This window comes from Lissotriton vulgaris, chromosome 6 (assembly GCF_964263255.1).
Source record: "Lissotriton vulgaris chromosome 6, aLisVul1.2, whole genome shotgun sequence".
Classification (NCBI taxonomy): Eukaryota; Metazoa; Chordata; class Amphibia; order Caudata; family Salamandridae; genus Lissotriton; species Lissotriton vulgaris.
The window spans coordinates 425,088,031-425,107,900 of NC_141694.1; positions in this window are offsets into that span (position 1 = coordinate 425,088,031).

Consider the following 19,870-nt stretch of genomic DNA (forward strand, 5'->3'; position numbering starts at 1 on the left):
CCATAATAAAACCAGTCATATTTAAGCGAGAACATTGCACGTTTTGTAGATTTACAAGATCATTAATCTTTCTTTTTAAATTGAATATATCAAATTACAAATTGGTCCTGTTAATATTTACATTTCAGTAACTGGGGACAGAACTTTTGGATCTGTGTGCAGATCGTCCAAAATACCCAACTACTGAAGGTAAGTACCATAATAATGTATTAAAAGGTTAAAAGGGCCAGCAACATCTAAGAGGCTGGAATATGTAGAGGTGATATAGTCAATAAATGTTGACTTTCACATGTGTCTTATAGCACTTATGGAAGATACTGAAAAGAAATTAATTGTGCATTGTTAGATCCTTTTGTGTTCTGACGAGACAGCATTATATGCGTTGGCTCCACCCATATTTTGGTTCCTCTGAGTACAGCATTTGAATGGGCCAAATGTGGGTGCTTCCTCCCAAAGGAATATTTCTATTGCAACTTTTAGGCATGAACTCGGTAGACTAGAGTGGTTGGTTATGGTGGCAAGGCAGTGAACATAGCTATAAGCTTGAACTATGTATACTGAATTGTTACAATAAAGGCAGTTGGCCTGATGTGTTAATTGTGTAAAGGGTATGATTAGGCTGTCCTGTTTTCAGTTTCTATTTTTGGTAAATTCTGGTGGGGTTTTTTCAGTGTTTTCAATATCTTAAAAAACAGTTGTTATCAGTGGTTACACACTTTCACGCCACTAAAAACAACAGAAAAAGTGTTTTTCCGGTGTTTATGGAACATTTTGCTTTTATCATTGCTTGCTTTCTGCACTGAAAGAACATGGTATATAGACAGTGTACGTATAGTGTATATGACGTCCAAAGAGATTTTTGCAAATTAATCTTATTGCAGTACACCATACAATACTTCTTCAGTGAGTCTTTGGTCATGTGTGCTCGTGCTTTCCTTCCCATGTAAACTTCTGTGAAAAGGCCCTCTCAGCATTCATAGCCCCTTGGGCTGAGATCCGTCAGCTAAGGGACACAGATGGGATGACTCTTTCTTTGATGCCACATAAAGCACGAAATGATAAATATTTGTGTTTTAGTTCCTGGGCATAAGAAAACAGTGCACCAGAATGGACTAAAAAGTCAATAGCATCCCTCATTAACTCTGAAGATTGTAAAGATGCTTTCAGCATACCATCTAACAAGTGGCAAGGATCTCCTACAGGGAATCACTTCAGCTCGAGTATCAATTTTGACAGGTAATCACACACATTTTTTATATACGTAGCTGAATCACTACAAATACAAACAATATCACTCCAATCTTTGTTGAACCTGGAAAGAACCTTTTTTGCAGAGCATAACAAGTGAAACTGCGTTCCATGCTTTCCAAAAGTCTAGTGTCACGTTTTCACCACTATCCCAGATGCTTGGTAATATATATAGTTGTCACTATACCTTGCCTTTAATGTTTAAAGCCTGAGGTGTTGGGAATTCACCTACTATCAATACTGACCCACTAGAAACTATGGTCTGATGTATTAAGGGTTTTTACCCATTCTCTGTGGGTAAATGTGATGACACATATTAGGAAAGATTTTTTTGAAACTAGCCATTTTACCTATTAGTGAAAGAATCAAATGCAGCCAAAATATCAAATGTGAGTTTGATATGTCCTGATTCTCTACAGTTTATAAAATAATTAAACTAAACCTAAAACGTGAAACTAAACCCTGCATCTTTAGACCAAAGGCCATAAAACTGAAAAAAGTAAAAGGAAGAAGAAACAATATTTTAGTGGCATCCCTAAAGAACAAAACTCAAGCAGAATAATGTTAGCCAGTCTTTCTTACTGCTTACTGCTAGCTTGTATAACAAAGTTACATTTTATAGACCCCTTCAGTAAGAACAAAATTACTCTTTCACTTTCTTTTTCCTTTCTTTGAATGGCATTTAGTTTGTGGTTGTGCAGGTGTTTTTTCAGTGTTTATATGTTTTCACCGGTGAGGGCTATTTTTCTTTCAGTGGGGTTTTATCAGTTATTATAGGTTTAAACCTAAAACCCAACAGCCTAGGTATGATCAATCCATTTAAGGCTGGATTGTGATTACTCAATATCAAATTCTGCAGAGAAGGATTTTGTTACAGGAATCTAACAGATCGCTATAGCAACAGAGGATTTTTGTTTTTTCTGTTGGTTACCCCTTGTAATAAACTGTGGAGATAAAAGATTTGCTCTCTGATAATCCTTGCTAAACTATCTTAAGAGATTTAGAATGTTGCTTAGTCTACTGTAATTGTATATATCTTTGTAATTGTACCACTCTGTGCCTGATGGTTGTCACACAGAGCTGACCTGAGTTGACTATGGTGAGAAGCCTTATGCCTGATTGATGAGTTGGAATCTGTTAAGCAGATGCCACAGGTCTGTTCTTTTTTTAGGGAACAATATGACATAGGAACCAGTACTGATTTATCGTGTACGGTTTTGCTAAAGCCAATTGACCTCTAACAGTGGATTGTTATAACAAAGTCCATAGACAAGCTAATATGGCCATTTAATCTCATCAGCTACCACAAAATGAAAGTGTTTTGGGGCTGGTCACCCACTCTGAGAAACTCTGGATTTTCATTATGATAATTCTTGTTAGGCCCTATTGAGAGGGATTGTATATTGGTTTACCTATTTTTATTTTGGTATGTTTGTGGTTTTATAACCATATGCATGATGGTTGCCGGTTTATGACACTTTCAGTTGGCCTGTGTTGGTTATTGTGTCAAGCTAATGGTAAAGGCTTTAAGCGTTATCAGTTCACTGAGAAAAGTCATGTCAGATTTATTGGAAAAAGCTTGAGTTAAAAATGCTGAACATTCAAGGGTGGATTGTATTACACTGTGCTGAAGCCTGAAAGCAGGTATATTATTACTCGGAATCTCGCATATTACTGTAGGCAAAAGATTCACAGTTGGTGTCCAAAATGAGCAACCTATGGTGAAAGATGATTTGTGCAACTGTAATTGTCTATATATTTGAAATTGTATTATGGCATACCTGATGGGAGCCTAATGGGGAAGCCTAAGCCCAACACTGTTGCTCTAAATATGTTATGGTGACAAGCCATTGACAAAGGTTATAGACCTGTGGTATAAGTTTATTGATTGATGTATTAAAAATCTTTACAAAGCGTAAGTGGTCAATTATGTACATTTGAATTACAATGCCTCATTAAAATGCATTTTTTTTAAATGGGTTAATCCTTTTAAAATTATATACATACATTATTGATACTGGTTTAAGAAAAACAAATTCATATGGTTAAAAGTTAGTGGAGAATATAGTCATATAATAATCAAGAGTTGTATCATTCTAATTTTTTCAATGCAATTGTTAAAAATGTTGTGAACGCAGAGTTAATGGATATATGGTCAGGGGAAAGACATCTAATCAATGCTTGTCTGCATGTTTTTATCTCTCTTTCATTGACTAGCCTTTTTAGTTAAGTTGATCTTTCATTTTTTAGTTCTGGACAAAGGCACAGGAGATGTATACAGTTTTCCTCACCAGCTCTGCACAACTGACACAATATGTTGTTTTCAAGTTCTTGCCAAGGTAAAGCATGGTATTCTCCTGGCCATATTCCGAATCGTGCTTTAATGAAGATATGTTTGCTTTCCACGGCCATGCTGTGTCCAGATACTGCTGAGGCCTTTTTGAAGCCGTTTACTATGGACCAAGCGTGTTTCCTATTAGCAAAAGTCTCTTTGTCACTTATCAATCATAGGTAATCTGTTGTTTTATTCACAACTTTTTTGAAAGATTCCTGGGCTATAGTAGTAGTCCAGATCCCCCTATCCCCAAATTCATCCAGAGCCTTGTCTAGATATAAGGTTATATACCTGATTGTTTATCATGAAAGTTGTGATAGAGGAACTAGGCCTGATATATTGGTTGTGAAAAGCATATGATAAAGTCAAAATGCATTTAATGGAGAAATGGTACCATTTTATATTAAAGCATATAGATAGGTATTTTGTTTCATGGAATCTCACAGATTACCTGAGTAGGCAAAGGCTTTGGTATTGGTCCCCCCTTGGCAAATTGTGGATGTAGAAGATTTACACACCCTCTTAGGAGAAATAGTATTTTGGTTTGACACTGTACTTTTGTATAGTTCTGTAAATGTATCAATGTATGCCTAATGGTTGTCTTTTGGGAAAGCATAGGGTAATACAGTAGGCCTATAATAGTTATGGTTATGGTTACTTACCTTTCCTCTTTGTTTTCTGAGTTAGCGCCGGGAAACCTACGGGTAGCTGAGCGCTTTACAAATTTAAATATAATAATATTAATGGTAACAAGTCAACGATAACAGCTATAGGTCTGACTGGTTTAATAGCAACTTTTATTTCAGATACAATATGTCTGATCTGTTTATTATGAAAACCTATGACAAACTTGTTAGGCCTGATGTATTAAAAGTTTAACACATATGTTAAAGTTATTAGGCTTTTAAGGGCAGATTGTTTTTGCATTTTGTAAAATACTGCAAGCATGCATTTTGTTTCAAATAAATCTCACAGATTGCCTTGACTAACCCTAGTAATAGAAAATGTGTGCTTTAATAATTCTTGCTAAACTCTCCTGTAGCCCTGACACACTTAGCTATCTACTAGGATTGTGTACAAAATAAATAAATATTGCATACACCCGTATATGTATAAATATATCCTATATAGATACACAGAGGGCTGCTGGGCCAGTCTTATACCATCTGTTTGTCAGAGTGTCATTTACACACTACTTCCATCCATTATAGCTTCATGCATGGAGTAATGGTTCAATCCACAGTATTTACTGCATCTCTGCCCAGTAAATTAAAAATAATTTTTAGCACATTCATATTCCACCATTTCTAAACACGTGCACAATCACCAGAAAATGAGTGCACTTCAGTGTCAAGTCTAGTTGGCCAGTCCTTTAGTGCTCAATTTCCTTGTTTTATCCTTACCCTTTCATCTATTAGCTTATTTTCTTTTTAAAATGCATCCCAGAGCTGCCCAGGCAGTGATGCTGGCTGCTAATTTCATCTGATTTGTGCTGCATTCCATGTGCCCTCTTCCTCTAAACCAGACAACCATTATGGAATGCTGATGTTCATAGTGTATCATTGTTTTACCATCAGAAGATGGTCAACATACTGGTTGTAAATGTGGTGGTCAAGCTAGCATGTTAAAACAGTTATAGACTAAGTAAAATACGACTGTAAGATGGACAGCCACTGCTATATTTGCCAGCATATTCCTGCCAAATTTAGAATGTAATATGGTTTCTTTTTTCTACTGGTTTTCTTTCATTTATGTTGCACATGCTGTTGAGTTTGTGTGAGATTTTGGTTGTTTCTGAGAGAAATGCAAGAAAAAGTCAGTGGATGGATGAATGAGTGCAAAGATGAGTAAGAGAGTGCATATATGATGACTTAAGTGCTTAAACTCATGATGATTTGAAAGGCACTTATAAACCAGAACTTTTGGCATTGTTAATGCTTGTTTCTACATTCATCACATTTTGCCCATTGCAAGCCTTAAGGTGGTAAACTCATTGCCCCCCTCACCCATGTGATCCTGCCATGTTGTCCTTAGGTTTGTCCAGAAGTGAACTCTAAAACTCCCTGCATACAGTTTGCACACTGTGAATTATTGGTGAAGCATTTACATGTGTGATCAATAAGGTGCATGTGTCAATGACGAAAAGGCTACATTACTATATTATCCACCAATTGATGAAACACACCTGCAAACCAGTGAACCTATTCACATACCCCCATCCCAGGGTTCATGGCAGAATGTGTACCTAGCCAAACTAGCAACATCTTCATGTTCACTTCTTTTGTTTCAAGTATCCCTTTGGGTTTACAAACTCAGATCACAAAGGAGTTAGCCATTTAATAGACATTTGAGATGTACTAAAAATATGTTATGCCTCTGGCTACTAAAATGCATCTTATCCAAGTCCACCTGCAAAATTGATCAACATTCTCTTTGCACAAAATGCCCTATGAATCCCTCAACCTACATAATGTAGACCCATTGGGGCCTGGGACTGTTAGGACATATTTAAAGGGGTACCAATGTATATCCCTGTATATAATGTGGGCTGCCTAACCAATTGTACAGGTTATTTAGCATGTCCTGGTTTGTACAATAGCATAAACACCAGACAGCTAAATGAATAGGTCATTTATAGCAGATCACTATAAATGTATCTCTTCTTAACTGAAAAAATTGACATATTTATGATGGGTTTAAGCTTATTTAGAGACCCACCCACAGCTAGAAAAAATTATTATATCTATTTAGGAATCAGTGCGACCACATCTCTCGACTTTTGTAGTGTAATGAGTCTATTTTCACCTTTTAGTTCAAACAGAATTCAATGATGCTTAAATAGTACGCTACATTTCATATGTTGCTTTGTTGGAATTATTGACAGCTACACAAACTACACTATGTACTATTGTATTAATATTGTAGTTTAAGAGTGAGGGTGACGGTTGCATGGGATATGTACATGCAGCAGCTTGTTCATCGTGTTGTGGTATGTCATAATGGTATGGAATGTCAGGCATGCATACAAAGGGTTACATGTAGAATGTTAGGGACTTTTACGTGTTGGAAGTTGAATAATTCCATTCATAGTGTTTGCCATTGGCTTGTGGGCCTTTATTTATTATTTGTGAAAAAAAGTAATTCCCAAGAAGTGTTCTGGTTTCTGGTTCAATATTTCATCGCTACAGTGACCTATAGGAAAACCTCTGGGTGTGTGCGTTCCTGTCTTGAGCAAAAACAGAAACAGTGGGGCATATTATCAAGGGGGTTTATCTCAGCTTTTTTGGCTTTAAAAGCCAAGAAAGCGGAGATAAAATTATCTCCCTATTACCTAGCTGTCGCTAACACCAGTTAGTGACAGCTAGTAGGAGATAGCGACCATCTTGGGCCCCACTTTGCATGTCAGTGATATTTATCACTAATGACATGCAAAGTGGGCGTGCCAAGATGTTAGCGACTGGAAACAGTCGCTAACATCGCTATCTCCTATTAACAACTTTTAGAGATATTCGCGCTAAGCGCGAATATCTCCAAAAGCTAACACCTGCCCTGAGCCGTTCTTAGCCATGTTATCCAATGGGAGCAGGATAACATGGCTAAGAGCATTAGCTCGCTAATGCATGAATGTCGCTGACTTTTCAGCGATATTCATGCATTGCGGCCAATTTTTATTGCATTTGCGATAAACCTTGGTAATACCAAGGTTTATTTGCGATAAAATTCGCCGCAGCTTAGTGGTAAATTTTTGTCTCTAACCAAGCAATAGCGATAATTATCGCTAATTATCGCTATTGCTTGGTAATATGCCCCCGTGTTTCCTGAGAGATGGGTAGAAAGGAAAAGTCACCTGTAGCAAATCTTATGTACAGCGCCATTATTGGGCACATTGTACTTGCATAGTTCTGATAAAATCCTATACTTTTTACATTGGAAACCTTTGCTCTTTGACTTTGTTTTAGTTGACCATTTAGCTTCATGTTTTTACTCAATATTGTAAAAAGGCAACCATATGTATTCCAGGCTGCCACAATCAATTAATTTTCAGTGCTGCCACCTTGTGAAATCATAACTTCATACCTTTAAAAACCTACAAGTTCTATATCCAAGCTCTGGAATCTTAAAGCACATCTAGAATAGAGTCAGAATTATTGCCAAAATAAGCCCACTGAGGAGAATAAAATAAAACATAAAAACAAAAGAAGAGATTCCAAAATTTCATTTTTTGAGCTAGGGGAGATTTATTTTAGCGGACCATTTGCAAATGCTTAGAATTCTTCAATAGAAATCTTCAAAGTACTGAAATGATGAATCACCCTTCTACATTTAGCCTAGTTAATAATTACTTACCTTATTTGTGTAATCAAAATAGTTGATCTTTACCCAGTGCATGCATTCACTCAAATGCATTTTGCATTGCTTTTAATTCCAAGATATTATACCCTAAAAGGAAAGATGCTTGTGTTGTCTAAAATATCACCATTGTAGTATCTTGCTATCATTTAAAACAGGTTATGAATACAACCTTGATGTGAGTTGTCCTTGTCTTTTGATTAGCACATGTTTTGATAACTTTTACGCCAATTTATTGGTACACTCATAATTCTTTATAGTAGGATTGGGTGAATCCACTACAAAAACATTCTTTAGAGCCCATAAGCTGCTGCAAATAAAGCCTATTTTGCAATGAACATGGATTTTGGAAATAATAAAGAAAGTGCGATGCTCCTATACTAAAAGGTTCTTGAGGACAATAATATGGTTGTGGGTTTAAAAGTATTATAGGTTTTGGAAGTCCCTCAACAGGATGTCCAGTTGCTCATAACAATCTAGATGAGAGCTATGCAGCACTATTTATGTTGTGTCATTACTTAATTGTCTATAACATCTTCATCAACCCCCTTTTTGTTTACTGGTTCTAAAGAATGGTTGAGTTGTTGAGCCAGGCTAGTGAGTGTTTAGTAGCTTAGGTATACCCTATAACATCAAGGATCTTGAAAATAGTCTGTGACAGGGAGTATGGATAAATCACTTTCACAAATTAAGTATAAAGATTAAAAATCTCATCAAAGATGGACACATTTACATTTGTAAATTACTTATTTACATAACAATTAACAGGTTGTTATAACAAAGTATTCCCACTGTTCTTGGTCTAATTGTGAGTGGTTTTATTGGTTGTCATGCAGCCACATTAGGCAAACATTGAGCCTATGTTTTCTCATACAGTAAATTATTTGTGCTTTTGGATTACAGGGCAGTGGGTGGTGCAGCTTTATTTTTTTAATCATTACCTAGTTGTCCTCCTAATGTTTGCTTTAGTCCACGTTCTGATATCCAGCATACGATTTCCTATCACCCAGTAACAATCAGGTTCTGTTACAACATATGGTAATAACATCAGTTAGACCACGTGAACAGATAAGATTGCAACAGTAAAAATAAAACAGGTGTGCTCCACAAAGTGACTGGATTCAGAGAAAAGAAACAAAAAAAGCTGGTACAAGTGTGGGAGGCAATTGCAGGTGAAACAAGTAAAGCACTTTGTGTTATAACATATAATAACATGAGGCACATCATTTGAGTAATGATATCAACATGAAATATATCACAAAAACTGATCAAGTGAGTGAGTGGGGGAGTGAGTTAGTGAGTAAATTCGGGTTTTATGAGTTACAAACACTGCATACATCGTCCAAGTCGTTGCCTATGGGCATCAGTTTTATACATTTAACATATCTAGAAGTTTGTGGAAAACCACATGAATTTTAAAATGGTTATCTAAAGAGATTTTCAAGGTAATACAATGATTAGGGATAAGAAACAGATTGCACAGAGGAGTGGCCTGGGAAACCAAACTTTGGCCACGTCAACTGGAACATGAGTGCATAAATTCAAACCACTGATTTCTTCAGTGTATGGGAACTATCAAACCACACTGAATGTATTACCCCTAGGGCAGTCACACGGGAAGGCAGCCAAAGCTGTTTGTTCAAGACCTACACATATTGAGGGCTGTGCTCTTGTGTTACAACATGTATTTATTGAAATACAAAGCAAGTTTGACCTGTTCCTTCATGATGCAGCTAATGCTTCAACACCACTAACTGGCATCAAATACTCTGTTTGCCAGGATATCTGCCAAACAATCTGACACACCTGATTATCCCCCCCTTTTTGACTAGTATCTCTGTCATATATGGCTCTCATTGACAGCCACTCGCGTGCACCTCAGATTCTAAATCTGGTTATTCTCTGCTGTGATACAGGAAAAGTGAGTAACAAAATGTGTTACCCACTGTTGATACGACATAAAGAAATTCCAGTATGCTCTGAGAGCTTGTCAGTGCAGCACTTTTTAACTTCTTTGATGGAGGGCAAAGGACACAGCTTCAGGAGAGGAAGGGGTAAGATAGCATCAGGTGTTTTGTTTTACAGTTGGGATAGGGAGGAGAACCAAATTCTCTTCTGGCACAGTAAAACACGTGAAAACAGTTGCAGATGATATTGACAGTTATATCTAACATAAAGCTATAGATATATAAAAAGTTGAAAAGTGGAATAATTTTCACCTGTCGGTTAATAGTAACATCATACACAACTCAAGCTTCATTGTTGTCAATGTCTTGTAATTATGTTATAATCCTATGGCCTGTCAGGCATGCATACAAAGGGTTACGTGTAGAAAGTTAGGGGAATTTACGTGTTAGAAGTTGAATCGTTCACGTCATAGTGTTTGCCATTGGCTTGTGGGCCTTGTTTCGTAATTATGTCAGAATGCTATGGAACGTTAGGCATGCATACAAAGAATTACGTGTAGAATGTTAGGGGATTTTACGTGTTGGAAGTTGAATCGTTCACTTCATAGTGTTGACCATTGGTTTGTGGGTCTTTATTTATTAATTGTGAATAAAAGTAATTCCCTCAGTGAAAAACATCCTTATTATTCACTCTCCAATTATAATGTTTTTGTTCAAGTTGATAATTGTATTGAAAGATCTGAGGTTCATTTTTATACTTTTAGAGACTCTTGCTTTTGTATCAGCGTCATAAAAGAAAATATTCAAATCCCATTAAAATCTGATGGAAAACAACAAATGCAACTAACCCCTATTATCTGCTTCATTCACTTAAATCATACAGTTCTGCAGCTCCAATCGATTGGCTATTATCATTTATTCTTTCCTTTTCATTTTAGTGCCTCTCTTATAGTTAGAATAGATAGCATCAAACGGTCAGTTTGTTTGTTTCTTTCTTTTTGTGTTTTATTTTAGATAGCAAGGATGCATTTTACCTTTGTTAGTCAAAGTGTTGGGCGTGTCTTCTCAGCCTGGTGAATAAGTGCCTAGCATGTGCTCACTTACAGCTCAGAATTCCTCTTTTGACATTTCTTTATTGTGCACAGTTTGCCTGTCCATTCAAGGAACAGGCAGTTAGATAGTCTATGGTGCTGCCTACCTTCACGTGGCCCAATGCCAGCATATATGCTAGGAGGTTGAGGGACTTGATGGCTCTGTAATTCAGACAGGCATTAGGAAGTGGATTGTACTGTCTCAGAGTAAATAATCAACTAATTGGATTAAAATAGTGTGTGAAATGAATATTGTGTAAAAAGATTGTGGCTACCAAAATATCATGAAACAGAATACGTAAGGTAAGACTATCGGGCCTGATTCACAAAAGTAATCTGAGACAAAATCCTAACTTTACGACTTTTGGTATTCACAAAGGGCATTTAGGAGTACTAAAGTTAGGATTCCTAACTTTGGTACTCCTAAATGCATTTTGTTTCAGAAAAGTGTAATATTTAATATTGTTTACTTTAAAATAGCTGCAATTAATATTGTGTTTTATTAATGTAATATGTATTAGTTACAATATCAGGTTTAACTGCTATTATTACTATTATAATTTATACTTTTTTTAAGTATAGTTAGTAATTTTAAAAGTGTAGTTACCAATATAAGCAGTAATTGGGTCCTTGGGTTTGTAGGGGGATAGGGTGAGAAGTTAATTAAACTATAATGAATATATTGTTATTGTCAATTAGACATTTTATTGTTCATTAAATATGTAATTACTTATTAATTATATACATTTGTTAGTTGTTTAATTGTTTTTCTATTTGTTTAATTCACATTTGCTAATTATGTTTTGTATTTTAATTTTAAATGTATGTTAGTCATTTATATTTTAGTAGTAAGATGATGGATTTATGAGGAACAGGGTGGAAACTTTAGTACATTGTAATAAGTAAATGTAACCCCTCCAAAGTCTATTGACATTTCAGACTCTTACAAAAGGATCACTAAACAACATTGAGCTGTTTCAGTGGATATAAATTGAAGGCTTTCAGTGTTCCTGTTTTTTACTGGTTTTTACAGATAAATAGAGACAAAAACAATGTTTTTCCTACCTGTTTTTATTTTTAAAAGCAGAAAATTGTGCTTTATGTGGGTGACCCTCTACACTGCCGTTTGTGATTTCTAGGATAACAGCTTAGCACATAGACAGCATGGGAAGTTTAAAAACAGGTTATGATTTCCCAAAATACAGGCATTTGTTAACATATATTTGTATTATAATGCTGTGTGTTTAGCGTTTCACTATATTTGGCTTCTTAATTTGCTAACATGTGACAGGAAGAAATGTATGAGTGCATGTTTATCAGTTAAATAAATGTGGAAATATACCATTTTACGATTTCATTTAAAAGCAAAACTCAAAATAAATATGGAAAAATGTTAATAAGATGTCCCAAAAATAAATATGCATAGATACAGAGAGAAATGTTAAAAAGCATAAATACCATAAATCAAGGAGCATGAGCTACCAAGTGGTACCATTCCACATTTGTCATTTTTCTCAAGTCGTAGATTTTTAGCCAATTTTACTTTTCTTTCTGTGACATGCAAATTTTGCCAATCCTAAGTATTGCACTTATTTGTTTGACCATCAAATATATTTTTTGTTTAAAAAACACTGCTGTCTGACTGTGTGATATGTGACATTGGGGACTTGCAAGTTGAGGGCCCGATCATGATCAGGCTATATTTCTTGTGTGCTTTGTGAGCCCTCAGCAACAACACGTTTTGCAAATGAGCTGGTGCTCAATTGTATCCTAATTACATGGAAAGGTATCAAACACAGAATAAGAGCATGTAATTCCTTATTTGTGCAAGTTTAAAGTTTGCATTTTTGGCTACAGCGATTTGCACAAGGTTTCACCAATTGAAACTCGATTTTTTTCATAGAATAACATTATAGGTACAAACTATGATATGTTGTTGTGTGCTTAGGTATTTATCTGCTACTTCAGCAAAAATCTTAACCCAAGATCTATTATCTGTTAATTCCTGTTTAAGTCATTGTCAGCCATCGAATATTAGTGTGATACGGCAGCCAGCCAATAACAGCTATTTAACTACAGACCAATAAACCATTAATTACGAGGTTTCACTTTTAATTGGATTTTAAGTGACCCTTTCTGACAACTGCATCTTCATTAATGTGAGGGTTACTAATGCTCTGTAGATTGGTCCATGGTAAATGTGTGTAGTTAGGGAGCCGTGGCTGTTAAATCTGTATTCTTTTCTATTTATTGTTCAGATACAACCTTTGTGTATTTAATCTGATGCTGAATTACTATTGCTCTAAATGGTAAATACTTTTTTATGTTCAAAAAACTGAAGTTGTTAAAAAATATACTAGCAACGAAAAACATTTTATTAAAGAAGTCAACATTTTACCTAATTCATTTTATAGCCTTTGTTTTAACTTCTAAGAAAATATGACCTTTCAATTTGTAAATTGTTATTCCTTCAAAATATCATATAAAAAATATTGTGAGATAGTAATATTGTTTCAGAAATATTTAGAATATTGATTTTTAAGGTCTTTCATATTTATTTATTTAAACAGCTCTACATTGTATTGTTTTTTAAAGAGTCAGCTGAGTTTTATTTTTGTGTTATAAGTTGTTAATATTTTAATGTAAACTACATTGAACTGCTCTTTAGTGTTGTTTTTCGATTTTATGTCATGTTTTGTGCGTTGTTGCGTTTGTAGGTAAAATGGTGGGAAGTTTAAAAAAATATATTTATTTTGTAAATGATTATAACATTTTGTATACATTTTAATTATTGTTGTGTTGTTTAAATATAATGTTTGTATGAATTTATGATAAGTGATATTAGATCTGAACTGTGTAAAGTTTAATATTTTACCTACTGTTGATTACACTGGAATGGGACTATTAGTGCTTATTGTTACATTCTTGTAAATTTGTTTTCTCTTTCCCTTTTAAATGCTTGTTGCCCTTTTAATTGTACTGTGTTTTTTGTTTTGATCCATGGCACCTGCTTTGCAGTTGTGATTACATCACATGGAATTGTGATGGATTATTTATCTGTATCTCAGCAGCAGAAATACTGTGCTCTTCCTCATTAAACTGGATTTCAACTTTAATGGAACTGACTCCATTTATTTGGAAAACTTAACACTTACCCCTCCAAGTTTCAACTATTTCCCTATTTTTCCTCTTGAGAACCAGCTCCTTGAGAATGTCACCCCTTTGGAGGTGGGGAGGTTAGCAGCAACTACCCCTGGTGGAAAGAGCTCCTCTCCAGGAGTGAAATTAGCCCAAGATCATCCAAAGCTACCCAATGGAGCTTGTGGAGCTACACTGCTGTTTCATCAATTTCCCTTGGGGTGGACCAGGGTACGGGCAAAAGCCCTCATTCAGGATAACTTGCATTGGAAATGGGGCAAAATACTGTCTCTTTAACAAATAATTTACTCCACAGTTTGTGAATTTATTGTGTATATTATAATAATATAAGAGTATTTTCACACCATTTTCAATACGATTAAGGGTCAATATTAAACAGTTGTCCCACACAGTACGTTCAGTTAGTTGCATGGTTGGTTATAGCATTTTATATTAAGGATGGGGTAGAGGACTCTTGCTGTAGGAATGAAAGATTAAGTGGTGCTGAAGAAAGCAGACAGTAAAACATGGGTGTTCCTTGATTATCATAGGCCCATGCTTGTGGACTTGCCTGGCACAAAACCTAAAGGAGTCAGGAAAAGTAAACAGACAAGGTGGTGTAATACATTTAACTGCATAGGATAGTAAACAAAGTGTCTGTCAAACTGTCTGTTAACCCCATGAAGCAGCTGGGTATTTCAGACTTATGGGTATGGGCTGTGGCAGAGTCAGACAGCAGAGCTGTGGATGAATGTTTTGCTCTCAACTGGAGAGGCATAGGCATTGCCACTTGAGCGAGTCCAAGGTTCTGCAATAAGTTGAATGTGTGTGGACCCCCAGGCACCTCATTTGCCCCACACTTAAAAGCTTCAACTCCTGTGAATACATTCCCAGGGACACACTGATAATTTACACCAGCACATTTGCCAAGAGCATAGATTCTAAGAACTGAACAGTGCTTTGTCCAGCAATCTCAAAAAGCCAACCACAGATCACAAATCATATACCTTTAGCATTTTTATTTAGTGAATAAGCAAAAATATCAACAGCCAGACACAAAATGTTCACATACCATTTAAATAACACCATGATCTTACTAAGTGATTTATTTAAAAGCCCCTTTTCTGAGATAATTTGTTGGACACATGCGCAGGATGTATCTTGTCTTCAGTATATGTACACACTTCTATGTGCATAGTCTGACGGGTGTTCAAGTTCTGCATGACCCCTGGCAAGTTTTAAATGATGTAAATGTTTGCATTGCCTAATGAGTTTGGTTGAATTTTTGTAACCTTGAATCATATGCAAATATGGATGCTATTCAACAAAACATATATTTTATTGCTGGAGGGATGCCATATTCAATCTGTTAAATACCATTGTGTTTGCAGTAAGAAATAAATTGTTGGCACATTCTAAAGGCATCTTTTAAGAGAAGGCAATAGTTAATTTGGAAACAAGAATCTAATGTTCCTCAAGTGACATCAAAATAACATGCACAAGGGTACCAAATACGTAATTTTAATTTTGATTTTAATCACATTTCTTGTACCAGTTACACTTCACAAAAATAAAACATGTTTAGTGCACTTCTTTGAATTTTCACACCCAAGAAAATGGCTGAAAACCTAAATGTAAGGAAACTGGGCTATTAGTTGTGCAGGATGTGGTGCTGCACAAGGACTAGGTCCACAATTACCCCCTCACTGAGAACCAAGCAATCCGTTATAGCGCCTGACTCTCTCAGGGTAGCGAAACAGAGCTATCCTAGGCCCGCTCAGAGGAGGAAATGTGGGCTATTAATCACCATTCTTTAGCAGTCAATATTAACATCCAATAAATAATTTACTAATCTGTGCTTTTCTGTTGAAAAGGAAGAGTACATTACACACATACTACTTGATACTATACAGTATATTACAAACATACATAAGATAGGTGGAAATACCTTGGTGACACTTGGAAATCACATTTGACTCCTAAAAGGTCATGACCTTTAGAAATCACAGTGCATCCATCCCATACTATATACCACATTGTAATATATGTGAATGTCACTTTTAAAAAGGCAGGTCCTTGACTTTATCAAGGTTACTACATTCAAAGGCCACTCTATGACACTACTCCACTCTATTGAATTCCACTGTACTCTACGACACGCACTCCACTCCATGGCATTCCACTCTAACACACTCTACTGCATGCCACTTCCCTTGATATCACTTTCAGCACTCCACGTGACAACCCTCCTGTCGATGACACTCCAGTCACCAATGCATGCTTAATTATAATTAGGAAAGATTATTTATTCTTTCTATATAAAACCAACTCAAACTACACAACCCTTACAACTTTTAACAGTATAGTTATGACTTAGTTATTATCTGTGCCCGTCTGAAACATCCTATATAATGCACCTCTGTGTTGTGAACTTGCTAGTCACACTGAATTAACTATAATAACCACTCTATCATGCACAGTATTCTTATAAATAATGTCATTTGAGATGGCATGAGTGTTGTTATGAATGCTATGATTTACCATGCTATAATGAGTTTTATATGAAAGGGTATAAGCAGTACATGGAAAAGGTGCAAGTTACAGTTAATGTAGTGTAGTTAGCAAGTTCACAACACTGTGTACGAAGGTATGTGAGCTACATAACATTTCATGTAAGTTTGGGTATAGGGTAGGAAGGTGTTGAAAAGTGGGTTATTAGAGTGGTAAACATGCATCTACCACTGACAATAAGGCCACTAACACAGTCTAGGGCTCAGACTAGGTCTCTGATAATTACGAACTAGCAGGGAAGGCCAGCTCGCAATTGAAGGTCACCGGCTTGGCTCTCAAAGTTGAGTTGGTTCCCCCTCTGGAGCTTTTCTTTTCAAAGTTGTCCAAACTTCTGGAACTTCTTCCTGAAGTTGCTCCGAAGGTCCCAAAGTGTTCAAAAGAATACAATCAAATGGTCTGGAATATCAAGGTCAAGCAGGAGGGCACTCCTGTGTAATGAGGTGTGAGGCAACACCCAGGAGCATGACCACTACCTCAAAAGTGTGGCATAATGGTATTCTAGAATACATTATTCCTCCAACATTTGATATGGCTAAAGTCTCAGCACAAAAGCAAGAGCTAGTTAAACCAAGCTCCAGTATGGCTCTTTTCCATTGCTCTTCTCCCCCTGAGATCTACAAATTCCTTCCTTGAGCCTGCCATCTGGCTAGGTTCAGAGGGGGTGGGGTGGATGGACCTGGCCTTCTCTGCCGGACCGATTCCTCCTTTGAAGCTCATGTGTTACGACCCCTCAGCCCTCTTTTCTTGCATTCCTGTGTAGCAGAGCCCTCTCCTACCAGATTGCCTCTCCTCCTGGGTGCCACTTATCACTTCATAAAAGCATTCGGGCCAATCCTGTTAATTCTGACCAATCAGGGAAGAGGGCAGTAAGGTGAAATTTACAGACAAGAAAGTCTGATAACTTCTTTTCTGTAGACTTTGGGGTAAATTCGATTATTATTTGGAGGTGGTAAAATGCACACTAGTGTATTCATTCTTATACATCATATTTAACCATTCACACTTGTGTAGGCGTGCAAGCTCGTTACGCGCCCTGTCCCATTGCGCCTTTCAATGAAAACTCAACATGAAGGAACCACATTTGGGAACAATTCCAGCTGCACAGCCAAATTCTGAACTGTATGAATCCAATAAATCGAGTTTACCAATTACTCTTCTTTTTGCTCCTTATTTTGTTCCATATTCTTTATCATGTTGAACGCTTTTCATTTCAATTTATTTTACTCATTTGTATGTCATACGCAGATGCTGACAAAAGCACTGGATTCACAGTCCAGAATTTGGCTCTGCAGCTGGAATGGTACCCAAATATGGTCCCTTCGTGTTTAGATAAATTCAGCAATAGCATATTGTTGGATTTATCAATACCATTCTCCTAAATCCGTGAATGATAATTTTTGGTAATCCCTATCGATAGTTATGAGTTCATAAAGTATTGCAATGTTAACCTAGTTGGCTGGGGATCAACAATAGGGAAAATGAAAAAAGCTATAAAACATCTCTTATAAGGATCCTGCGTATAGCTACCGACCCCCCATCCCCAGGACACCTAAGTGAGACGTTAAGGGTCCTGAATATGTCAGAATCGTATAGATCCTGACTCACAGTGCTCCTAGCACAACCCTTGACTTTGGGAAGGACTTTACTATAATGGTGGAAGTGAAATGTGCAATGTCTCCATCCCCTATTGCATATAAAACCTATTTTATAAGAGTCCTCCTTATAATTGCATGCCCCCCACCCCTGTTACACCTAGAGGAGACCCTGGGTTACGTAATAATCCACAATATTGTAGTTTATCACTTTTTAAGTGCCCCTACTACCAAAGTCGAGTTGGGCACACTTTACATTTAAAAGCAGTGCTGCAATTCGGGGCTGCTTTTAAACTGAGCTTAGGGCTCTTAGCAGTGAACACGTGCAAGTACAGAAAGGACTGCTGGCCTCTAAACTACTATATCATATTAGATACTAGGGACTTATATGAAGTTTTAATACCCATGCCCTGTAATGTACTAAGGACTTATAGGGTAGGTCCTGCCAATCATAGGGATACCCTAACATATAATGTACGCTAATGTGTGTGTGTATTTTTTCACCATAGCACTGGCCCTGGGCCTGGTTAGGCAGAGATCAGGGACAGTCAGAATCAGGTACCACCAGTACCAGTCAACAAACAAAATGGGGGTGCCAAGGGCACACAATGACTTTGCAACATAAGGGTATGTTTTAGGGCTCATGAGTGGGTAAGAGTATAGAGTGGAAACCATGTTTTAGAGTTTAGGCGTGGGTAGGGGTATGGGGTCATGAGGTTATTTTAAGGATTTAGGCTGAGTAGAGATATGACTGACTGACTGACTGATTTTTTCTTGTAAAGCGCACTACTACCGAGGCATCTTGGCGCTGCATTAGAGTCAGGCATTTAGTTCAGGCCTCTTGTTATTACTTGGGACAAAGCCATGTTTTTATTTCCTTCCTGAAAGCCCGTCTGTTTGACAGTCCTTTAGGTTGAAATGGAAGTGTGTTCCAGAGTTTGGAGGCCAGGAACGAGAAGCACTTTCCTCCACAGCGTACTCTCTTTATTTTTGGGATTTTGGCCAGTCCCAAGGATTAGGATCTGAGAGTTCTGTTTGGGACGTAATGTGCAAAAAGAGATTGAACGTCTTTCGCACCCTCTCCAAACAGGGCTTTATGGACAAGACAAAGTGATTTAAATTCTATTCTTCTCCGAACTGGGAGCCAATGAAGGTTTCTGATGGCTTTGGATGTGGGGTGATGTCTGGGAAGCCCGAGCAATACTCCGGCTGCTGCGTTTTGGATTACCTGAAGCTTATCCAGTTGCGCCGCTCCCTTTCCCAAATAAAGTGCATTACAGTAGTTGATTCTGGACATAATGCTAGCGACAACTACCGTTTTCCTTAGGTCAAAAGGGATATAGGGAATAATCTTTTCCAGTCCTCTTAAGATGAAAAAACATGCGGGCGTGACCTGATTAATTTGTGGAGCCCTAGTCAGGTTTTTATCAACCATTACTCCTAAATTCCTGACTTTTGAAACTGGTGCCTCATTTGGCCACCATTGTTGACTCCAGATTGGATCCTTTGTGCAAAATTCCAGGACTTCTGTTTTTGCCGTATTTAGTTTTAAAAAATTAGTATTCATCCAGCTCATCAAGGACGAAATGCAATTACATAAGTCAGTGGCTCTGGTGCCTTCTGACTCCGCTACCGATA